Source organism: Triturus cristatus, chromosome 4_2, assembly GCF_964204655.1.
Source record: "Triturus cristatus chromosome 4_2, aTriCri1.1, whole genome shotgun sequence".
NCBI classification, from domain to species: Eukaryota; Metazoa; Chordata; class Amphibia; order Caudata; family Salamandridae; genus Triturus; species Triturus cristatus.
In genome coordinates, this window is record NC_140586.1 from 68,581,230 (window position 1) to 68,587,229 (window position 6,000).

Sequence of the window (6,000 nt, forward strand, 5' to 3'; positions counted from 1 at the left end):
AAAGGCCAGTCCAGCAGTGGTTGCTTTGTTTACCCCTGGATTGCAGGAGCGGCTCATCCGCTATGGCGGAAGAGCGTTGCCCCGCTGATTTCTCGCAAGTTGAGAAGAAGAAACATAGAATGGTAATACTTTTAGTCATTACCATTTTATGTTTGCGTTGCGGACGGGGTTGCTCTGCTTTCCGAGCAGGGCAGAGGAGGAGTGGTGTGCCCACTCCTGAGTGCACATACACTGTTTGATCAGTCCTCTCGGGCTGCCCAAACCAGTCATGGTCACTTTGCCCTTCTCCATGCAGGCTTCAATGCAGCCTGTGTGGAAAACATGCCCACCCAATAAGCCCCTGGCTGGGCGCTGCCCCGACCAATCACATCACTGCATGCAGCTTTGTGATTGGCTTAGGGGGTGGAACCTGGCTGCCTGCTTCCTGTTCCTGTCGGAGGCAGGAGAGCAGGAGCCGAGAAGACGCGGCACCCGGCCTCAGGGTACATTTATTTTTTATTTTTTAAATTAAACACCCCCTTGTGACGTCCCCCGCGACCCCCTTGTGACCTCCCCCGTGACACCCCACCCTCCCACCGGCGAGCCATGCCGGCCACGACTGCTGCATTGGACTACATAGAGGGGGAGTTTGTCAGAACTGATTCTAACGGCCATGCTTCCATCACAAGTCTAAGGAAAAGGAAAAAAGGCAGTTTTGTAGCTTTATCGTGTGATAGAGGGCATGTACAGTTGTTCCTTCTACATCTGACGTAAATTACAATGGCGGTTTCTGAAGAAGAGATAGAGTTACCAATCTTCTCTAGTCTCTTTCCAACACAGATAACCCATCCTTTTGAGTCTCTTCCTTGTACAGTAATTCTAGTGCTTAATCTGAGCTGGTGGGGGCCACCGGCACTTATTTTTGGGGACCAACACTTACTTTTTGGCATCAGATATTTACAGAGAGAGCGAAACACACAAATTAGAAAGTCGGAGGAAGAGAAAGATTAAAAATGGTCACAATGGGAGAAAGCAGGGACCTGCAAGAGTGAGATAAAGGGGGAGAAGGGGAAGGGAGTGTTTGGTAGTGCATTAAAGAGGCAGAAGATAGATTTCAGGCTACCTGCCTTGGTATTAGGTGTGCTGATGTTTAGTAGCAACGACCACAGGCTTCTGAGCAGAGCTTCGGTCACTGGCACTCTTTCTGTTACAAAGTAACCAATGAGTAATACTCACTGAAGATCGTGGGATGCCCATCGGCTTCAGTCTTTCCAGTGCCCAGGGTCTGCCCTTCAGTATGGCTTATACGTACGATCATGGTAGCTAAAGGGAAGGTTCTTCCTTCCCTATGACTTTATCTCTCCAAAAGCCCATCCTCTGGTGATGCTTTTTAAAGAGAGAGAGCACATCACAGACCTAGGATCCCCTATCCTGGTCCTCTTTCCTGTCCCCAAAACCCTCCTATCAAGAAAAAGAGATGCACGCTGAAGCCCTCTATCTGATCAGATTGCATGATTAACTGAATGTTACAGGGTTCCAAGGTGTCCTTTGCCTTTATTTATCTTTCATGCTTTGGATGTGCCAAGGCTTTATTTTATTTTATTTTTTTTCGTTGTATTTTTGAATTTTCTATAGTGCATTTTTCCAAAGGCTTTCTGAAATGAAACACTGCCCCACAATTCAGGATCCAAATACAGGCACAAATAGTTCAGAAATGTTTACATATACATTACTTCATTGTAGTGTAGATTTTCACTGCAAGGATTGGGCAGGTTAATTTATATACATTCTAAGGTACTAATAGCACCCGCTTGAACTTTGGAACACCCATTCATTCTGCCCTATTCCAAGCTTCTTTGTGGCCACACCCCTATTTTCAATTTGCTCCTCCCCTCACATGTTTCTCTTCACCCAATACGCGAGTTTTGCTCAAAGGTAAGATTGTTTTTTGTTTGGAAGCCCTCTGACGTAACATTAATGGATTGGGAGCCGCTGTTAATAACATTTTCGTTTTATTGCAAAGCGGACATTGACAACATATCTACAAGTGTATTGTCTGTAATTGTATGTGATCAATCTTTTTCCACATAAACTTCAATATAAAATATGTTTTAAAAACTCAGCAGGCAGTTGAAGTAAAATTGGTTAATGGCTATTGCACGCTTCCAAACTTCAAGCACAATATTTAAAGATGTGTTCTTATTTATGTCTCCACAGAATGGCCAGGATTTCCTGGATTCCAATTGTTTCCAACCTTTCAAAGAAAATGGCGGTGACTGCCAATGGGATACAGTTGGCCTGCTCCAGCATAGTGCTGTGATTGGCTCCCTTCGATGACGGGTATTCTTGGGTAGATAATACAGATGGCGTTGTTATTGCTTGAGAATACGCGTAGTTGAGGGGAGATCAGTTCCACCACAAGTTCACACCATTGTTGCGAGGACCTGCACGCCGGCCTTTGCTGCATGTTCACGACAGCATCGACAAAGAATGATCATGGTTCAAAAGGCATATGATTGGCATGTGTGCATGTCGACGAGGATGACTATTATTTGGGCATTGCCAATCAAGGTTTGACTCTGCATAGCCATGGGCAAAACCATGGTCAATTAAAGTAAACATTGACATGGAATGTGTAGGTGACAATCGTTGTTTACTATGATTAACTGGAGCAAGATATGCGGTGTAACTGACGGTCTTACCTGTTATTCTGCAATGCAAAAGTATTTTTATCCTCATAACGCTGTGTTGGGATCAGAAATCCTTTGACGTTGTACAAATACTCCTTTGACTTTGTGTTTTAACCAAGAGTAATGTGATTTTTATTGTCACATGCCAGAGTTGGCATCAAAGCACACTTACGTTAAAAGTACTGGTGAGCAAAATTATGGTTTTGTCAGCAAAGATTTGCAAAAGTGAAAAACTTCGCAATATAATAAAGCCTGAAAGTTTGGCACCATCTCACCACCACCATGCTTGTGGCTGAAATTTCCTGCAACAAAATTTTTTTCACGATATTGTACATCCCTAATTAAAAGCCCTCTTCTAGTGTTGGTAACTCTTTCATCCCTCAAAGATTAGAAACGCCTGCAAGCAGCTCTCCTCAGCCTGCATTATTTGTAGTTATGTATTAATTTAGTGTTTTTAAAAACATTCTTAAAAGATTGTCTGAATTGTTTTCATGCGCGACCATGATCCTTTGTTTCAAAACACGATCTCAGATTGCCAAGCATTTTTAAAAAACTAAGGTTTATAGAATGAATGTAATTTTACAAACATATGTTTTTTACGTGTCAACAGAATCCTAGCTGTGGCTGTAGCCTGTACAATACAGACTTAAATGGTGTGCTTTCGCCAAGTTGCCTGAAAAAACATGTATTAGAGCGTCTGTTCCCACAAGGTGCAATTTTCTTTGCTTTAGGTATGAAAAAATATTTTCTGAGCAAAATCATTTTCTAAATGTAGATATATAAAAGATCAAAAATCATAAAATGTGTCTTCCGTTTTAATGAAGTATCAATATCTCCTAGAGTATTAATAGGAGTAAATGCTGAAAACAAATAGTACACTTCCACAAAAAGTGCAGCCATCCCCAAAAACCCTAGCATCCCTTCATCAGAAAAAAAAATCAAGAAACTGGTGAAAAGCCAGCCCTCAGACAGGTCATTGGTATAGCTCTGGTTTGAAACATTGAATGAGGAATTAATGGTATGAGGGACCTATTGTCACCCTGTTACTTGGAATGTTTCATGTAACATTCTTCACTCTATCGTAAAGCGCTCTGACACCTCTGGGTAATGTCCGTGCTATATACAAATGCATAAATAAATTAATATCACACTGCTGGTAAATCCCCCCATCTCCCTGGACATTTATCCATCGAAAAACTGGTAAACTTTCTGGATTAAAATCTGGGTGAATATGGGGGATTATTGCAAGCGTTGCATTCGATATTCCTGATTCAGTAATTTCCAATTTCTCACAAAATAATAAATGCCCCCATTTGTAATGGAAATTTCAGATGTAAAATTACCCGAGCTGGATTATCACACAACTTGGAATGGAGTCCTAACTCTAACACTTTCATATTACTTCTTTCCCTATCTCTAACCTCGGGCTTGACACTTACCAAAAGACAAGTGTGAAAGCTAATCTTGTTTAAGATTCTAACTCGGTCCTATCCTAAACTGTCTCTAATCCTAACCCAACCTTTACAGTAAACAATCCCTTGCTGTTACTTTATCCCTTATGTTTATTCTTGCTGTTAAGCTACCTGTCACCCTTACTTATATGCAAAAAAAATTTACTTAACAAAATTATAGCTCTAAACGCTCCCAAATGCCCAATCTGTTTATTGCTCCATGTTAATTTAATTGTGTTTTCAAAAAACTTTGGGGCTTTATTTATAAAAATGATTTGCTCTCAAGGTTTTAATTTTCAGTCTAGTTCATGTTGGGCTTTTGGACTTTCCAGTTTTTATTTTGAACAATCTGATCTAATACTCTTTTCAAGACACCATCTCATGTCCTCCTCTGTTCAAAGTGAACAGAAGCTGTATTTTAATGGCAGGTTCTGTACCAGACCCATGAAGCCCTGTCAAAAGGCAAGATAGGAGCTAGGATGGAAGTAGGGAGCACACATTGCTTATTGACCAATGAAGCGTAACGCCTATGGACTCTGGAACTAATTGACATAGTTCTCAGTTACAGAAGGCACTACATTTATTTCAAATTACAAAATAACATCTGTCTAAGTGATTTTTTATGACCTCCTTCTGTATCCCATCAAGGGTGGTAAATATTGGTCCTCAACACCAAAGCAAGGCCACATTTTCAGGAAAACCACAGACAACCTAAATGATTCCAGGTTTAGAATCATGGTATATAACTGTATCTCTTGGGGATTTTCTGAACATCTGTCATGGATATGCCCTGGTGAATCACAGTAGAACACCAGAGTTTGTAAAAGATTATTGAATATGGTAAGCTAATGGTTGGTCAAACTCATTTCAAATATCTGCTGCATGCCACAGAGAAGATAATACCTTAGACAATTTCCCTGGACTGGATGTCATATGTCTGCCCACTGAATAAAATGTGCCACAAATCCAACTAGCCCTGGTAGTTTACAAAGTCTTGGTGTGTAATGTCTACTCATTTTAAGAAGACTTCTTACTTTCTAAATGCTTGACTTTCAGGTTCTGAAAAAACATACTTCTTGTAATATTTATTAAGATGTTTTAATGTTCAATTTGTTCAATAAAGACTTATTAGTTATTTAAAAGAATTGTGTCTTAGAGGTGCCCAAGAAGTTATTTGTTGATACTTGTTTGATGGCTTTCTGATATATGCATTGGTAAATGTGATATTATTTCGCAATACTTTAGATAAAATAAGAGGTATGCTGTAATACACATTCATATAAGGTCAATGAATATTTGAGGGATGAAACCTTCGTATTTTGCTTTCCAGCTTCTATTTTTGTGAACTCGTCAACCAAAACAAAGTATGTTAGTAATTTCAGGAACTACCCTTTTATATGGTAAGCACAATAAATGTTGGAAAGTTATTACTCAGTACTGAGACCAGCAACAGCCATATCATATAAGGCAGTGGTGTTCAACGTGGGTCCAGAAGAGACAGATGAGCACCACAGTATTAGGATACCTAGATAAAATAAATGTGCATGCATTAGATGCTGCTCAGCAATTGATTACAACTGGCCAAATAATTCAGACCCCCTTGCTCAAATTTGCATGAATTGGAATCATGAATTGTAAAGACTTTATTGCACCAGGTGTTTACAGCAAGTGTTAAAGCCTGCATCCCATTAAATGTTTGCCTGTCAACCCTGCCCGAATTTAATGGGGGAAATGACTTGCACCAAAATCCACATGTTATTCCCCATTTCTGGTGAAAAACTCAGAATAGGTGCTATTTATCAAAACCAATACAGTCTGAGCACAGTATGTTGCCAGAGCCTCGAGATCTTCTGGAGTTAGGTTGCTAAGCATCCCCAGGC

The 6,000-nt window shown here is 40.3% G+C and overlaps 1 long non-coding RNA gene across 1 annotated transcript in view; it reads left to right on the forward strand.

The window, feature by feature from the left end:
* Window positions 1-5,265, forward strand: part of LOC146832996 (uncharacterized) — a 434,888-nt gene extending 429,623 nt beyond the window's left edge. The window contains exon 3 of the long non-coding RNA XR_014960190.1: window positions 2,197-5,265. This is a non-coding gene — a long non-coding RNA (uncharacterized LOC146832996). The remainder of the gene's footprint in view (window positions 1-2,196) is intronic.
* The last annotated feature ends 735 nt before the right edge of the window (window positions 5,266-6,000 follow it).